Source organism: Rhinolophus hipposideros (assembly GCF_964194185.1).
Source record: "Rhinolophus hipposideros genome assembly, chromosome: 1".
Lineage (NCBI taxonomy): Eukaryota > Metazoa > Chordata > Mammalia > Chiroptera > Rhinolophidae > Rhinolophus > Rhinolophus hipposideros.
In genome coordinates, this window is record NC_138047.1 from 62,657,270 (window position 1) to 62,676,089 (window position 18,820).

The 18,820-nt window shown below is 35.1% G+C and overlaps 1 protein-coding gene across 6 annotated transcripts in view; it reads left to right on the forward strand.

Annotated features, from left to right (window-relative positions):
* ARHGAP24 (Rho GTPase activating protein 24) overlaps positions 1-18,820 on the forward strand; it is a 702,316-nt gene that overhangs the window by 253,180 nt on the left and 430,316 nt on the right. Inside the window, exon 1 of one of the 6 annotated variants that reach the window (XM_081038619.1) lies at positions 9,867-9,999. The exons of the other annotated variants lie outside the window; for them this stretch is intronic. The gene's annotated coding sequence lies outside the window, so the exon portion shown is untranslated. Of the gene's footprint in view, positions 1-9,866; positions 10,000-18,820 lie in introns of those variants that run through there. 6 annotated transcript variants of the gene reach the window in all.

Sequence of the window (18,820 nt, forward strand, 5' to 3'; positions counted from 1 at the left end):
TCATTTCATTGTCAGAGCAGTGATACCTTTGTCATTTGCATACCTGCTGTTTAGCACGTGGATGTTTTTCAATCAAGAATGCATGCTGGTGTTTCTGGCATTAGCCAGGGATCTTAAGCTCAAGTCGCTCTAATATAGTATCTCTCAGAAGGCTGGAAGAACAGCATGGATATTTCAGAGTAATAGTCTACTAGGTTTTCGCAACCTTCCATGCTCTCTGTTTTTATCAAATAACATGCCCTCAAATGTGCCTACCCTAATCACATTACAACACCTTTTTGTTACATTATCTTCATTGCACTATGCTTTAATATACCTATTTTTTACTGAAAGTCAATATAAAAGTGATAGGTTGCATGGAAAATATCTTGGCACTTTTTGTTATGTATTTCAGTATTCCTTATGTAAAGATCTCAGTAAATTCATCTTTGTTTTTACTGCTTTAAAAAGTGTGTCTGTTCTAATTAGCCGGTGTTGTTTCTTTCATTAGAAGGAAAAAGACACTAAGAAATTTTGGCTTGTCATCAAAGAAGCTCAGAACTAAACCTGATGCTCAATTGCATCAAGTCATGGTGTTCTGATGACATGATTTGCAAACTTTTAAAAGCTTTCCTTTAGTGGACATACCATACCAATACTATTTAATTAAAATTCATTATGAAAATAGGTTGAATGACCTTCATTTTATATATATTTTTTACTTCTTTTAGACTTGTAGTTAAATATTTATAAATTTCTATTTTGTAGTTTCAGGCTAGTATTTTATAACCAGTAATTTTTCCAGATCATTTTTTGTGGTTCCTTGAAACATTCTAGGTATTGTTTTCACACTTCCCTCATGTATAAAATGGCCTTGCCCCAAATGTTACATTTCTTGAAATCCTTAGAAGGAAAATCATGTCTGAGATATTTTGAAAGTAGATACAAGACCAAACACATAAGTTCTTTTTAATATGTGTATCAAAAATGTATAGTAGAGTGACTTTAGGAATATCTCTGAGAAATAAGAAAAAGCCTTTTTTTCCTTACAAATGAAGTCTATCAATAAATCGAGGCTCATGGAGCTGTAATTAGGGCTGTTTTCCGCTCGTCAAATTGAGTTTTAGAAAAACAAAGTAATTTTTCGGGTTCCCCAAGAGGGGAAAATAACTCTGATTTTGTTCTGAAAATTTTCTCTGAGTACTACAGACTCTCATAATGATAATCACTCTAATGAATTAAGTACTTACTAAGTACTAAACACTCCATGAGTTGTTTTTCATATATTATTCGTAATTCCAGAAGTAGCTAGAAGTAATTCATAATTCCAGAAGTAAGCTATGTTATATCTAATTCAGATATGATTATTCTCATTGTATGGGAATATTTAGACTCGGAGAGATAAATAACTTTACTCAAAGTAATGTAGTTAGTAAGGAATACAGAGTTGAGATACAAAATCAGGTCTACTTGAATTCAAATAATCTGCTGTTTTTACTATGTGACCTTCCTCACAGTGCTTTTCTCTCCAGTTATTAATTTTAGAATCATAATCTGTATGTTCCATGGATTTGACCTACGGTATACACCCTGGTCTCAACATGATCTCTACAAACTAGCCTTGGAGCTCTCTTGTGGTGTTTCTTTCTTTCTTTCTTTATTTCAGTTCATAAAAATGAGGTGAAGAGAAAGTAAGTGCCTTTCATTGTGTTGTACGGCTAATCAGTGGCACAATTAGACTATACATATTCTACTGATTCCCTTTGTGTGCAGTGTCACAAACCTGATTTTAGGGAGATTTTCCATGACTGTATATGTATACATTTTTATTCTTTAAAAATAATTTTCTATTTTTCAATTATAGTTGACATTAGATGTTACATTAGTTTCAGGTATACAACATAGTGATTAGACATTTATCTAGCTTATGAAATCATCACCCCGATAAATCTAGTAGCCATCGAATACCACACATAGTTATTATAATATTATTGACTATATTCTCTATGCTGTATTTACATCCCATGACTGTTTTTTTTAAATTAAAGTTTATTAAGGTGACAATGGTTAGTAAAGTTACATAGGTTTCAGATGTACAATTCTGTATTACATCATCTATATCTCACGTTGTGTGTTCACCACCCGGAGTCAGTTCTCTCTCCATCACCATATATTTGATCCCCTTTACTCTCACCTATCACCTCCCTCCCCCCTTACCCTTTGGTAACCACTAAACTATTGTCTGTGTCTATGAGTTTTTGTTTCTTCATTTGTTTGTCTTGTTCTTTTGTTGTTTTCAGTTTCATATACCACATATCACTAAAGTCATATGGTTCTCGACTTTTTCTGTCTGACTTATTTCATTCAGCGTAAGAATCTCAAGATCCATCCATGTTGTTACAAATGGCACTATTTCATCTTTTCTTATGGCAGATTAGTATTCCAGTGTGTATATATACCACAACTTCTCTATCCTGTGACTGTTTTTATAACTGGCAATTTGTAAATCTTAATCCCTTTCCCTTTTTCACCCATTTCCCCAACTCCCCTCCCATCTGGTAACCATAAAAATGTTTTATGTATCTATGAGTTTGTTTCTGTTTTGTGTGTTTATTTTGTGTTTTAGATTCCACATATAAGTGAAATCATATGATATTTGTCTTTCTCTGTTTGACTTATTTCACTTATCATCATAGGTCCATCCGTGTCGTTGCAAGTCACAAGATTTCACACTTTTTTATGGCTGAATAATATTGCATTGTACCATTTTTCCCTGAAAATAAGACCTAGCCAGATTGTCAGCTCTCATGCTTCTTTTGGAGCAAAAATTAATATAAGACTCAGTCTTATATTATATAAGACCTGGTAATATATTATATTATATTATTATATTTATATTATATTATATTGTATTGTATTGTATTGTATTATATTATATTGTATTGTATTATATTATATTATATTATATTAAGACCCGGTCTTATAGTAAAATAAGACTGGGTTTTATATTAATTTTTGCTCCAAAAAAAGCATTAGAGATGATTGTATGGCTAGGTCTTATTTTCAGGGAAACATGGTGTATATGTACCACATCTTCTTTATCCATTTGTCTATCGATGGACACTTAGGTTGCTTCCATATCTTGACTATTGTAAATAATGCTGCAGTCACTCTAGGAATGTTTATGTCTTTTCAAATTAGTGTTTTGGGTTTCTTTGGATAAATACCCAGAAGTTGGATTGCTGGGTCCTTTTTTGTCTCTTGTTATAGCATTTGTTTTGAAGTCTATTTTGTATGGTATAATTATTGCTACCCTAGCTTTATTTTGTTTTCATTTGCATGAAATATCTTTTTCTATCCTTTTACTTTCAGTCTGTGAGTGTCTTTCGATCTAAAGTGGGTCTCTTGTAGGAAACATATGTATGGGTCTTGTTTTCTTAACCATTCAGCCACCCTATATCTTTTGATTGGAACATTTAATCCATTTACATTTAAGGTAATTATTGATAGGTTAGTGCCATTTTATTATTTATATGTTTGATATTTTTCTTCTTCTTAAAGAAGTCCTTTAACATTTCTTGTACACTGGTTTGAGGATGATGAACTCCTTTAGCTTTTTCTTGTCTGGGATCTCTTGTGGTTCTTTTAGATGACAGAATTCTTATGCTGATGTGTTGGGACTCCTGGGATGGGTTTCCACTATCAAGATTCTCTGATGAGAAAAGAGCTCCAGCTACCACAGGTCAGTAACTGAATCAACCTATAGTGATCAGCCTGGCCAGACTTTATTAATTTTCTAGGGAGAGGTAAGCGGAAAACAAAATCTATGGAGCTTCAGTGATCTATCCCCATTACTTAATTCACAGACATGGGGACACATGCCCCATGAATACTGTGAGTGATTGATGGAAGTAGAGAAATAAGAAAGGAACAAGTGATCCTTGGTCTGAGGACTAGAGAATTAACTTGGAAAAGTTGAAAGAAGGAAAGGATGATTTTGTTGGGAATAGCAAATGAGAAGGGGAGAAAAGTTGAGTTGGCGGTGGCAGTACTCACTAGGCACAAAGAAATGAAAGGAGCAATTGGGAAAGAGATTTCCAAGCCAGTCTTTCTTAGTCATTTATCCCAGGAATTATTGGAGTGGATCACACTCCTGTTTGTAGATTCCTAAAGAAGAGGATTCTCCATTCTCCTTGAAGGGTGGTCTTTGATTGTTTTATTGTGCTGGGAATATCTGGTTTTAAAACTTCTTATGTGAAAGAATTCCCAGCAAGAGAAGATCATCCATGGAAGTCTAAAGAGGCTTTAAAAAACCTACGGTTTAGTTACATGAGTGTCACCTTCAGAGTACCATTTTATGTTTTGTATCCCATTATGGTTTAATTGTTATTGTAAAATAGTCAAGTGCAACGTTGATGATTTTATATAAAGGCATCTATGGGGTCTCCAGAAGGCTTCAGCCTTCTCACATTTGTGATTTGCTGATTAGAAACTTCATTTAAAAAAAAAAAGAAACTTCATTTTTTTTTTGGTAACAACTTACACATTCATCATGGAATACTTTTTCTGTATCTATGGTGTTAGGTTCCGATTAGCAGGTTTGATAGGGGAGCTTTGGTCTTTGGTGCCTAGAGACAGGTGGAGACACAAGGAATTGTCTGGGTGAGGAGTGTTGAGAACCCCTGTACAACAGATAGAGCTGCTGGAGGAGGATGGATGAGAGAAGGGCAGAGGCAAGGTCATAGGATAACAAATGTTGGAAGCCAAGGAATCAGGAGAAAAGGCAATTCCAGAGACAGCAGTGGGAACTTCAAGCCAAGGGAAGGGAGGTAGTGGATGATGTGGCAATTAAAAATTCAGTCTCTGTCTGATAATAAGTAACAATTATTGAAGCCTTACTATGTGCCAGTTATGCCAAGCACTTATGGTGGGTTATATCCTTTAATGCTCACAGCTCCCAAGTAAGTAGGCCCTATTATTACTTCTCTTTAATAGATGGGGAAACTGAAACTTCGAGAGGCTTAGGAACTTACTGAAATCACACAGCCACTAAGCAGTAGATTGGGATTCAAAATTAAAATATCTCACTCCAACAGGGCAATCTTTGCTATCATGTTCTGGAATTAGACCTGTTTTCTATCCTGGCTCTGATATATACAAACCTGTGACCTTAACCAAGTTGCATGAACTTTGAACCACAGATTTCCTCTCTGTGAATTGGGCATTTAATAAAACCTACTCCATAGCATTATTATGAGTTCTTAATTCATGAAGTGAATAATGCCTGTACAGAGACTGGAAGAGTATCTGGCCCCTGGTAAGTGTCAATACCTGTCAACAGTTATTATTATTAAATTAAATGATGAACATGAGAGTCCTGGGCACTATTTTTCAAACTGTAAGTCTCGATCTATCAGGGATCGTGAAATCAAATTAATGGTTCATGATCAATGCTTTTCAGTGAAAAGGAATAAAATAGCACAGAGTGCAATAGAAATAAATCAGGGTTCATTATATGTAGTAAAAATAATAATTGTTTCATATGTTTTAATTTCTGTTTTCTTGTGTATGTACATCTTGAACACTGGGTAAAAGTGAAAAACAAAATGTACTTCTGATTATTGGTAGCTGTCAAAAAAAGGTACTAAAATGTTTGGAAGTAGGATTTTTCAGTGTGTGGTCCCAGAACCAGCAGCATCATCTTTACTTGGGAACTTGTGAGAAAGGCAAATTACTGAGCCCTACCAGGGCCCAATCTCCAGGTGATTAAGGACAATTACATGATCAAAAGGGGCATTTGGAAATAGTGAAAAGCAAGGTAAGGGTATATTAAATTATTTATGAGTGGTTAAAAGTGCATATTATTGGATGGATCTTGAGATCTAAGCAAAATAAGCGAGGCAGAAAAAGTCGAGAACCATATGATTTTACTGATATGTGGTATATGAAACTGAAAACAACAAAGGAACAAAACAAACAAACAAACAAAGAAACAAAAACTGACAGACATAGACAATAGTTTAGTGGTCACCAGAGGGTAATGGGGGAGGGAGGTAGTAGAAGAGGGTAAATGGGATCAAAATATATGGTGATGGAAGGAGAATGGACTCTGGGTGGTGAACACACAATGTGACATATAGATGATGTATTACAGAATTGTACCCTTGAAACATATGTAACCTGACTAGCCATTGTCACCCCAATAAACTTTAATTAAAAAAAAAAGTACATGTGTATTGTATTGACTAAAGATTTTGATTCCCCACAGAATGCTGTCCTGTGTTGTGTGACTGGTTTTGTTATTAGTTATGACCTCTATTTTTTTGTTTGTTTGTTTCCTATTTTTCTATGCCGCCTGCTCATAGTACAAGGGTACATAGTACATAGTCCCACAGATGTCAATTAGTTTATATATAGGACACTGAGTAGTTAGATCCTGTACTTTCTTCTAAAACTACAAGAGAAAAACTTACCATTCTTTGTGAGTAGCCCTGAGCCCTGAATATCTAAGTTGTGTTCAATTTGAAACATTTTAATGATAATAATTCAGATGCCTGACAGCTGTAAGATTAGGAATTTAAAATGCATAAAAACCTCTACTCAATATTTTACTAATTGAGATATTTTGAAAAGCACATGTAGGCAAGATATTGACAATCTAATCAATGTGAAACTAATACTAATGATAAAAAGATTTTTTGGTAAAAATGGAAGTGATATAAATTTTTCCCCTGGGAATGTGTTTAAGGTATTTATTGATTGTATACCATTACTTTAAAAAGCGAGCAAGCAATGTTGTGTTGATCAACCTTTGTTCATCATTAAATTTAATTTACTGTTGTATTTGGTTTTTGATCAGAGGATATTTTCATTTTAAGAATTTATCCTCTTTGAAAACAGCATCCAGATTCACTAGAGAAGAGTTGAGGGTTTCTTTTCCATTTGAAAAAATATTAACTTGGATTTTTAAAAGGCATCTTGTCAATAGGTACATATTAACTTTTCTAAAGTTCTTAGTAGTGTATGAAAATATTTTTCAGGACAAAAGTATCAGGAAAAACGAGTTTCAAGAGTAAGAAAGTCTGCTTGCTGGCTCACTACAGGTAAAATTTCATATTTAAACAGTAGCTTGAGAGATGTTTTGAAAGGTCCTTCTCTACTTTCATTCTATGGTTGGAGAAGAGTGGAAAGAGAAAACAGCTAGGAGGATGTGTGCTCTGATTCTTCTTCTGGTATTAATTAGCATCTGTGAACTCAGGCAAATCACTTAGTTTTTCTGGACTTTAGTCTCCTTATCTGTATACTTTCTAAGATTGTTCCAGTCTTGAAAAAGTCTCTGTTGATAAATGGTAATGTGTTCCTTTTGAGCCATTTTGATAAGAATGTGGCTATGTGTATGTATTGGCAGGGCTCAAAAAATGGATGTTTGATTTTATAGAGGAGTGAGGATGTGGAAGCCATATAGATTACATGATAAAGTTTAGCTCATCCTTACCTTGACAAGTTTCATGTGCCAATGGACTGGTTTTCATCCGCTGTGGGTTTGCGTTCATGGATGCACTATTCCTTAGGAGGCATTTAAAAATTCATCAGGTTGTTTTTGGTCATCACAATGATTGGGTGAAGCTACTGGCATTTAATCTCCAGCGATGAAGAATGTCTTACATCTTGTAATGTGTGTGATGGTCCCTTATTACAACGAATTTTCCCTCCCCAAGTGCCAAGAATATCCCTATTGAGAAATTAGCTATTGAAGATAAAAGACAGAGTTTTAACTGCATATTTTACAGTCATCTGGGAAATTGGAAAAAGGCATATACTTTCTGCTGTTTCAGTAATACAAATGCAAACAGTATCTATTCTTAGATGACAACTGGTGTTCATGATGCATGGGAGAGAACACCCTCCAGTTCCCTGCACTATATATTGACTATGCAGGAAGAAAAGCAGTAAAAATCTCAGCTCTGTTAGTACAGTGTACAAATATAGCTTGAAGACATACTAAGAATAGTTCCTTTGAGTATGAAGTTACTAGTTTTCTGATGACAGCCATATTTTTAATGAAATGGCTTGCAGAAGTTTTCATTCAATGTAACTAGATATTTCTTGTGTTCAAATAAATGCCACGATTAAGGCATTAAACGCATAGATTTGATTCTCTGTTATAAGATATACCACTTCCTTAACAGCTGTCTGTATGATGATGAGTACTTCCTGTTTCTCCTCTGGCCTCCTTCTGCACTTGGGTTGGCACTTCCAGGTCAGATTAAGGAAAGAGCCCATTCAGCAAGAGTGAGTCATCCAGGGCTGTCTCAAAAACCCTGGTAACATTTTCAAATTTGAGGTGAATTGCTTTGGAATCACTTAAATCACTGGATCATTTTCTTAAAATTCTTTTCTCTCATCTTTCTTCTTGCGTTTGTCAAGTCCTTGGATTGTTAATGTATTTTAAAAATACTGCTTATATTCAGCTCTCAGATATTGCGAGTATAAAAGTGCTGTACAGATAAAATTCTTGTCTAGCAAATCAAAGCCAACTTGATATTTTCCAAGAGTGAAAGAGAGAGAACCCCTGCTTCTCCTTTCTTTGGCAAATCGGGGCAATACTACCTCTGCAGGAGAAGGGGAGAAAGGAGGTGATATTGAAATGTGTAACTTTTCTTTTACTATAAATTTGGTAAAAATTTAGATTTCAGGAGAAGATTGAAATTACACAATTAAAAAATGTTTTGGGCATTCTTTCACATTCATTATCTACACAAGGCCTCTCCACAATTAACAAATTGAAGGTTATATGCTACATTCCCCTTAGAATGAATTTATTGGACATCAGAACAAAAGTCTACTTAGAAAATAGCTATAACCATCTTAGTTCAATCTTTAATATGGAAAACGAGTCCAAAGTGATTCAGGAGATTTGCCCCAGAATACAGTCAGGACAAGACCAGGCTCTTGCTTTTTGATGATTGTTTTTTCTACCCCACTGCCCTAGTCACCTTTCCCCAGGAAAACTCAAAAGCTAAATTAAACCCAATTTAAAAATTAAAAACAATTTTTAAAATTAAATTGAAAATGTTTAACATTAAAAAAAATAAAAATTAAAAAATCAATTAAAATTGAAAAGTAAAAATTAAAAAAATTTTGCAAATAAAATTAAAATTAAACTCAAAGGCATCCAGTGCACATAATGAATTATTTCCTCCACTCTACAACTAGAAAGGTACTTGTTAAGTACTATCTGGCAAAGCTGAAAAAGAGTCACTCATGATTTTTTGTGTTCTATTGTTTAGGTGAGGAATTATGGCTGAGGAAAGAGCAAGTGTATCTGTAACTAACATTTTAAAAAGCATGTTTACTAAGCCTAGATTAACCCTGAAGGCAGCTGGAAAATATACCAGATTAAAATCAAGGTGTAATTTGTAATGCTTTGTGGTTTTGGCAGATTTTAGGCTAATTCCTTGTAATAATATTAATTATGCCCAACCCACTTAATATGAACGTTATCAATACACTGTAGATTTTCATTCAATTCAGTCTTCATTGCACATTGTTCTCTTATTTTATGCTGTTCATAGTCCTGAAAAACAAAGAATAAGGAAGCCTGATGTTATTTAACAGTTAAGATATTTCATGCAGAAAACAAAAACAAGAATTTAAAAAGCTGCTTAATCTCTAAAGAGCTTAAAAGCACTGCTTTGAGTCAAATAATCATTGAAGGTGAGTGAGAGAATGGAGGCGGGGGAAGAGGCTTTGGCTCATGGTAACTGCTGTGTAAAGCTGAGAAACGGAGAATTCTTTCTGGGCAGTGCTTTTATTATCTCACTGTTTGCGGTCCCATCCTCTGCTGTTTAATTTGTGGAACATTCCGAGGAGTATCCTTAGCTTCCCTGACAGAAGCCCTGACCTGGGACTTGAAGGCTGTGAGGGGCTCCTTTCTGAAGCGGGGGAGGACGAATAGGGCACATTTGCTGTGCTGCCCATGGCTCAGCTGGTGGAGACGGACTCTTTATCAGGAGCAAGGTGAGACCTGTGTGCCACTGAGCGACGGGATACCACAGCATGCTGTTCCACATACGTTTGCAGGCAGTTCTGAAGTGTAGGATGCAACCTCAGAAAAAAATGGGGTTACTTCTATATCTCCAAAGAAAGAATACTAAGTGCTTAGACTTCTTTGAGACTGTTGCATGTGGCTCAGTGGTATCACATCTGGGACTGTGCTTCTAATGTATTTATTTTCAAGCAGGAACAGGACACTAGTGGTTTGTGAGGGTTAGTCCTTATGTGTTTAGCGAATAATACTGAGCAAATGCATAGCAGTAATAGTAGTGGGATCTTTTTACTGTTTTCTGTTTGTTTGAGGTAATAAAGATTTTCTTAATGTCTTAGAGCCATTGAGTGAAATAAAATTATATTGAATTATTTTGTGGAAATGCCAAGCAATTCGTGTATATCATTTATGAGCTGTATTATTAATGTGAAATAATAATTCAGAAAGAATAAATGATATGTAAAGGTCATATTACCATGAGCCTGGAGGGGGTGGGAATGGAGGTGGGAGAAGGGAGGGGAGGGAGAGAGGGACAGAGGGAGAGAGGGGGAGACAGAGGGAGAAGGAGAGGGAGAGGGAGAAGAAGGAGAGGGAGAGGGAGAGAAGGAATAAATACATGTGTGATGTTAAGGTGGAATTCACTAAAATTGCTGGTGATATTTCCTAGTTGTCTGGAATATGCTGAATTACAGCTGGTGCTGCTGTTTGTCAGGGTTGTCAGGGAACACATCCTGTGACTGCTTAAGAGATTGGAGATTGATTCCTGATACCAGTGTTGACTCATAAATTGTAACCAAGATAATGAGGACTGTGTTTACAGACTTGAAGGCAGGCATAGAAGGCTTCTGGCATGCTATTTCCAATGAACCAGGATAAATTTTTGTCTTAAATCAGACCTTTGATTTGAAACAAAAGTATTAGCTGTTTTGCTCAATTTGGTAGTTCTTTTACCTTGCGACTTCCTGTTATTCCATTGTTACATTTCCAGAGAATTCTCTTTAGAGTGAGTTCATACAGGAAACAGTTTACCTGCCTGCTTTCTGAGAGACTGTATTTGGTGCTGTAATTGATTTTAATCAGAGGCAAGGAAGCATAGTTATTTTTTGACTGTTAAGAACTGTAACAAACAATTCAGCCATAGAACGTTTGTCAGCTTTTGGAAAAATTATTAACCTGGTAGTCCCAACTCCTATTAAATGATGCATTCACCTCTGCAGGTCTATGAATGCAGCACTTTTTGTTTGTGGTGGATGAGTGGCCCCTAACTAGTGTTTGATAGCTTATTTGAAATTTTTTTCTGGAATTTCTTTTTCCCAAAACAGAATTTGTGTGGCATGATATCATAAAAACTTTCATTATTGTATAATTTATTAGGTTGGTGCAAAAGTAATTTCGGTTTTTGCAATTATTTTTACCTTTTAAACTGCAATTACTTACGCACCAACCTAATAACTAGGCTCAAACACATCTTTATTAATCAAAATAGGAACCATTACAATCAACACATTTTTGCCAACAAGAAATAAGTTTGTTTATTACTGTAATGTAAAAAATCCGTGCTTCGGGATTCGATGAACACTTGGAAAGCCTTTTTTGCATCCTACTGGTTGTGGAAGCATTTTCCCTGCAAAAAGTTGTCGAGGTGCTTGAAGAAGTGGTAGTTGGTTAGCAAGAGGTCAGGTGAATATGGTGGATGAGGCAAAACTTCGTAGCCCAGTTTGTTCAACTTTTGAAGTGTTGATTGTGAGATGTGCAGTCGGGCATTGTCGTGGAGAAGAATTGGGCCCTTTCTGTTGACCAATGCCATCTGTAGGCGTTGCAGTTTTCAGTGCATCTCATCGATTTGCTGAGCATACTTCTCAGATGTCATGTTTTCACTGGGAGTCAGAAAGCTGTCGTGGATCAGCTGTAGTGGCAGCAGACCACCAAACACTGACCATGACCTTTTCTTTGGTGCAAGTTTGGCTTTGGGAAGTGCTTTGGAGCTTCTTTTCGGTTCTACCACTGAGCTGGTCATCACCGGTTGTATAAAATCCGCTTTTCATCGCATGTCCCAATCTGATTGAGAAATGGTTCGTTGTTGCTGAGTAGAATAAAAGAAGGCGACACTTCAAAACGATGATTTTTTTTTTTTTTGATTTGCAGTCAGCTGATGAGGCACCCACTTATCGGGCCTTTTCACCTTTCCAATTTGCTTCAAATGCCGAACGACCATAGAATAGTTGACATTGAGCTCTTCGGCAACTTCTCATTTAGTTGTAAGAGGATCAGCTTCGATGATTGCTCTCAATTGGTCGTTGTCAACTTCCCATGGCCGGCCACTGCACTCCTGTCTTCAAGGCTCTTGTCTCCTTTGCCACACTTCTTGAACAACCACTGCACTGTATGGTCGTTAGCAGTTCCTGGGCCAAATGTGTTGTTGATGTTACGAATTGTCTCTGCTGTTTTATAACATATTTTGAACTCAAATAAGAAAATCGCTTGAATTTGCTTTTTGTCTAACATCATGTCCGTAGTTTAAAATATAAAATCAACAGCAAGTAGTAAGTCATTAGCAAAAAAAAAATGAAGCGAGAAATGAGCATTAAAATGATATATAACATAACCGCATTTATTTAAGAATGTATTCCAATATCAAATGGCAAATTTTTTTTCTTTTTAAAGACTTTATTTTCTTTTAAGTTGCAAATTTTAACAATGCAAAAACCGCCGTTACTTTTGCACTAACAATTAATGAATTGTTTCCCCATTGAAACCATCTGATGTAATTTTGCCTCTCAGATTTTTGAATCTTTATGTTTGTAGTCCCACACAAATGTTTCTTCCTGCAGACTCCAGTATGCCTTTTATTAATACTAGGTTTGTTTAACACTTTTCTAATATTCAAGCACAGCTGAATTTTTTGTTTTCCAATAGTGAATGGTATTTATAAGGGTTAGTACAAAACTTGGTATTCTGGGTTGATCAATTACTTTGTTATCTTGCCTTATTCTCTTCAAAGTTTTGACTAAATCAGGCCTGATATTAAATGTCTTGCAATTTATTATTTATTAAAAATAATGCTTTCATAGACTAATTTTAAGTTGATTAGTTTTTCATAATTAGTGACTGTTTTTAGTTTATAATTGTTTATTTTTTAGTTCATTAATGGCTAGTTTGGTACATTCTTCCATGTAAAATGAAACGTAGAGAAAATAACCGTTTTGTTCTCTCTCATTTCTTCTGATAATTTTTTGTTTGATTTTAAATATTGTATTCAGATTATGACTACAAAAATAAGTAATGGAAACTAGTCTCTTCAGCTATTAATTGCCAATTACTGTTCTGTGACTTTTTCACTTGTTTATATTAAGTCAGTAGGCTGTATTTCAGCTTAACTGTTATCTTGAAATCACCAAGACTCCTGGAGTCTGTTCACACCCTCTTGGCTGTGTGGAAACCAGACTAAAGAGAGCAGTGATGATAGGCAGGGGTCCCAAGAGAGATTTGGAGCGGATTAAGTACTTACTGGGGTCTTGGAGCTGGTGGTTTTATCTAGACTTTTGCTATGAATCTACTACACTTGCTTCTTGGTCTAAGGAAGGCACTGGCCAGAGTACGTAGTCAACCAGAAGACCAAAGCCTGTCCTGTGATGACAACTTCCAGTGCCTCTGGGTGTCTGCAATGCCATCTCAGTAGAATCCACCTTAAATTCCCTTAGAAGTTTCAGCTGCTTCATGTTCTTAATTCTGATGGCCTTGAAACTGTATTGAACAGGTAACAGCTATGAGTTAGCCACCACGTCCACAGCCCCGTTCACTTTTTTTCTAATTCAAAATGATAGGCCCTTCTTTGAAGTTCAATGTGTTGGCTTCTGTCCTTTTTCAAGCCACTTTTTCCCTTCTTTTCTCTTTCTTTCAATTTGATTCCCTTCATTTTCTTTTGTTTTATCGCTTTTTCACCCTAGAAACTTGCCATATCAGTTTCTTGTTTTCTTCCCATAGCCCTTCATATTTTTGTTGTTCATGGTGTTTATCTGGCTCTCTTTCTTCTTCAGTTACGCATTTCCAGGATATACTACATTGCTTATTGTTTTTGTTCACTTGGGGTGAATCCATGCATTAAATAATCTACTTTAACTATCCCAAATTCCTTGAACGAACTGTTGTACAGTAGTCCTCCCCTTATCTGTGATTTAGCTTTCCAAGGGTTTAGTTACCCGTGGTCAACTTCAGTCTGAAAATATTAAACGGAAAATTCCAGAAATAATTCGTAAGTTTTAAATTGCCTGCTGTTCTAAGTGGCCTGATGCAATCTTGCCCAAAACATAAATCCTATCTTTGTTCAGTGTATCCAAGCTGTGTGTGCCACCCGCCCATTCAGTCACCTGGTAGCTGTCTCGGTTACCAGATCTGTTATCAAAGAGAGAGTCCACATTTACATAACTTCATATGCATAACTATGTATTGTTATAATTGTTCTATTTTATTATTAGTTATTGTTTTACACTGCCTAATTTTTAAACGTTATCATAGGTATGTATGTGTTGGAAAAACATAATATATATAGGGTTTGGTATTGTCTGGTGTTTCAGGCATCCACTGGGGGTCTTGGAACATATCCCTGAGGGTAAAGGGGGACTACTGCATACCTATTATTAACTCTTCCTTCCTATTTCCACCCCCATATACCATTTGTAGAAATGTAAAACCGGATAAGCAGCTGATTTGGCAAATATCATATTAGTTCTTGGTTCAAACACTGTGGATTTGAAAGTCAGTTCTGAGATTCACTGCAGTGACAAGGCACTTAAAATATTTTGTAAAATGTGATAATGGCCACGTGAGGTAATGTAGCAGAAAGCATTTCATGGTGCAAATGTTAGCTATTACTGAGAATTATATTGAAAAGGATCACCATTCAATACCACAGGACATTTTAAAATTTGTATTTTATTTTGAAATAATTTTACACATAAACTTTCCAAAAATAGTTCAAAGAATGCCTATGTAACCTTTTCTAGATGTTATCAAAACCAGGAAATTAATTTTGATATGCTATTAACTGATCTATAGATATTATTCAAGTTTCTTCAGTTGTACCACCGATGTCCTTTTTCTGGCTATAATAGGATTCACGCATATTTTTAGTTGTTTTGTCTATCAGTTTACTCCCATTTGAGACAGTTCCTCAGTCTTTCTTTGTCTTATATAATCTTGACACTTTTGAAGAGTAGTGACCAATTATTTTGGAGAATATCTCCCAATTTTGGTTTTCTGATGTTTAATTTCAGGTTATGCATTTTTGGCAAAAGTCCCATAGAATGACCCTATGCCTTCCTCAGTCCATCATATCAGGAAGCACATGATGTCAAACTGTCTACTAATGATGTTAGCTTCCATTCTTCACCTGAGGTCTGCTAGGTTTCTCCACTATTAAGTTCTTAGTTTCCTTTTTGTAATTAGTAAGCATCTTGTGGGGAGATACTTTGAGACTATGTAAATGACCAGCTTTTTCTTTTTTCTTTTTTTTTAAATGCTTAGATATTTATATACCTCACAAAGTGATAACCCCAACAAGCATATTACCCATGTAACACTGTATATAGTTACTAAAATATTATTGACTATATTCCCTATGTTGTATATTATATCCCTGTGACGATTTTTTAAAATATAGTTGATATTCAATATTATGTTATATTAGTTTCAGGTGTAGAATGCAGTGGTTAGACATTTATATAATTTATGAAGTGATTCCCCCCGATAAGCCTAGTACCCGTCTGACACTATACATAGTGCGTAGATTTTACAATATTATTGACTGTATTCCCATACTGTATTTTACATCCCCGTGACTCTTTTGTAACAACAATTTGAAGTTCTTAATCCCTTAACTTTTCTTATTCAGCCCCCCAAGCTCCCTCACATCTAGTAACCATCAGTTTGTTCTCTGTATCTATGAGTCTGTTTCTGTTTTGTTTGTTCACTTACTTTGTTGTTTACATTCCGCATTTGTCTTTGTCAGTCTGACTTATTTCATTTACATAATATCCTCTGTGTCCATCCATGTTGTTGCAAATGGTAAGATTTTATTCTTTTTATGGCAGAGTAGTATTCCATTGTATATATGTACCACAATTTCTTTATCCAGTTGTCTGTTGATGGGCATTTCAGTTTCCATTTTTTGGCTATTGTAAATACGTAGCTCTGCAGTGAACATAGGGATGCATGTGTCTTTTCAAAGTAGTGTTTGGGATTTCTTTGAATAAATACCTAGGAGTGGAATTGCTGGGTCATAAGGTAGTTCTATTTTAAAGTTTTTGAGTGACCTCCATACTGTTTTCCATAGTGGCTGCACCTATTTGCAATTCCACCAAGAGTGCATGAGTGTTCCCTTTCCTCCACATCCTCACCAGCACTTGTTGTTTATTGATTTATTGATAATGGCCATTCTGACAGGTGTCAGGTGATATCTTGCTGTAGTTTTTATTTGCATTTCACTGATGATTGGTGATGTTGAGCATCTTTTCATATGTCTGTTGGCCATTTGTATATCCTCTTTAGAGAAATGCCTATTTAGCTCCTCTGCCTATTTGTTAATTGATTGTTTTTTTTCTTTTATTTTCTTTTTTTTGGTGTTGAGTTGTATGAGTTTTTCATAGATTGTGAATATTAACCCCTTATCAGGTGTATCATTGGCAAATATCTTCTTTAATTCAGGAGGATGTCTTTTTGTTTTGTTGATGGTTTCCTTTGCTGTGCAAAAGTTTTTAGTTTGTTGTCCCATTTGTTTATTTTTTCTTTTGTTTCCCTTGCCCGAGGAGATATATCAGCGAAAATATTACTAAGGTTAATATCTGAGAGTTTACTACCCGTGTTTTCTTCTAGTAGTCTTATGGTTTCGGGCCTTACATTTAAGTTTTTAATCCATTTTGAGTTTGTTCTTGTATATGCAATAAGAAGGTTTCATTTTTTTTGCATTTATCTGTCCAATTTTCCCAGCATTATTTATTGAAAACACTGTCTTTACCCCAATTTATGTTCTTGCTTCCTTTGTCATAGATTAAATGACCATACAGGCATGGGTTCATAAATATTTTGGGCTCTCTATTCTGTTGCATTGATCTGTGTGTCTGTTTCTCTGCCACTACCATGCTGTTTTGATTACTATGGATTTGCAGTATAATTTACAGGTCTTTACTTCCTTTGTTAAATTTATTCCTAGGTATTTCTTTGTGATGCAATTGTAAATGGGATTAATATCAGGTAGCATGATACCTCCAGCTTTGTTCTTTCTTAAGTTTGCCATTGCTATTTGAGGTCTTCTATGGTTCCATATAAATTTTAGGATATTTGTTCTAGTTTTGTGAAAAATGTCATTAGTATTTTGATGGGGATTGCGTTGAATCTATAGATTGCTTTGGGTAGTATGGACATTTTAACTGTATTCATTCTTCCTATCCATGAGCATGGTATATTATTCCATTTATTTGTATCTTCTTAATTTCTTTCTTCAAAGTCTTATAATTTTTTTTAGTACAGGTCTTTACTTCCTTTGTTAAATTTATTCCTAGGTATTTCTTTGTGATGCAATTGTAAATGGGATTATTTTCTTAATTTCTCTTTCTGATAGCTTTTTATTGGTGTATAAAAATACAACCAATTTTTGAATATTAATTTTGGATTCTGCTACATTACTAAAAGCATTTATCAGTTCTAATAATTTTTTTTTGTGGAATCTTTGGGGTTCTCTCTATACAGTATCATGTCATCAGCAAATAATGACAATTTTACTTCTTCGTTTCCCATTTGAATGCCTTTTATTTCTTGTTGGAATGCTGTGGCTAGGCCTATGTTGAATAAAAGTGGTAAAAGTGGACATCCTTCTCTTGTTCCTGATCTTAAGGAGAATACTTTTAGCTTTTCAATATGTTATTGAAAAGCATATTGAGTACGATATTAGCTGTGGGTTTGTCATATATGGTCTTTATTATGTTGAGCTATGTTCCTTCTATTCCCACTTCACTGTGAGTTTTTATATAAATGGATGCTGGATTTTGTCAAACACTTTTTCTGCATCCATTGATATGGTTATATGATTTTTATATTCCATTTTGTTTATGTGGTGTATCACATGAATTGATTTGTGGATATTGAACCAGCCTTGCATACCAGGAATAAATATCACTTGATCATGGGGTATGATTTTTTAATGTATTGTTGAATTTGGTTTGCTAATATTTTGCTGAGGCTTTTTGCATCTAGGTTCATCAGGGATATTAGATTATAGTTTTCCTTTTCTGTAAAATCTTTGTCTAGTTTTGGAATCAGGATAATGGTACCTCATAGAATGAGCTTGGGAGCCTACCCCAATCTTGAGTTTTTGGGGATAGCTTGAGAAGAATAGGTATTAACTCTTGTTTGAATGTTTGGTAAAATTGACCTGTGAGGACATTGGTCCAGGACTTTTGTTTGTTGGGAGCTTGTTGATTACTGATTTGATTTCATTAATAACAATTGGTTGGTTCAGATTTTCTTTTTCTATTTGATTCAGCCTTGGAAGATTGTGTGCTTCTAGGAATTCATACATTTGTTTCAGATTGTCCTTTTTGTTTGTGTGTAGCTGCTTGTAGTACTTTCTTAAATTATTTTGTATTTCTGTGGTGTTTGTTATCAGGTCTCCTCTTTCATTTCTGATTTTATTTATTTGAGTCCTTTCTCTTTTTTTCTTGATAAGTCCAGTTCAAGGCTAATCAATTTTGTTTATGTTTTCAAAGAACCAGCTCTTGGTTTCATTGATCTTTTGTACTT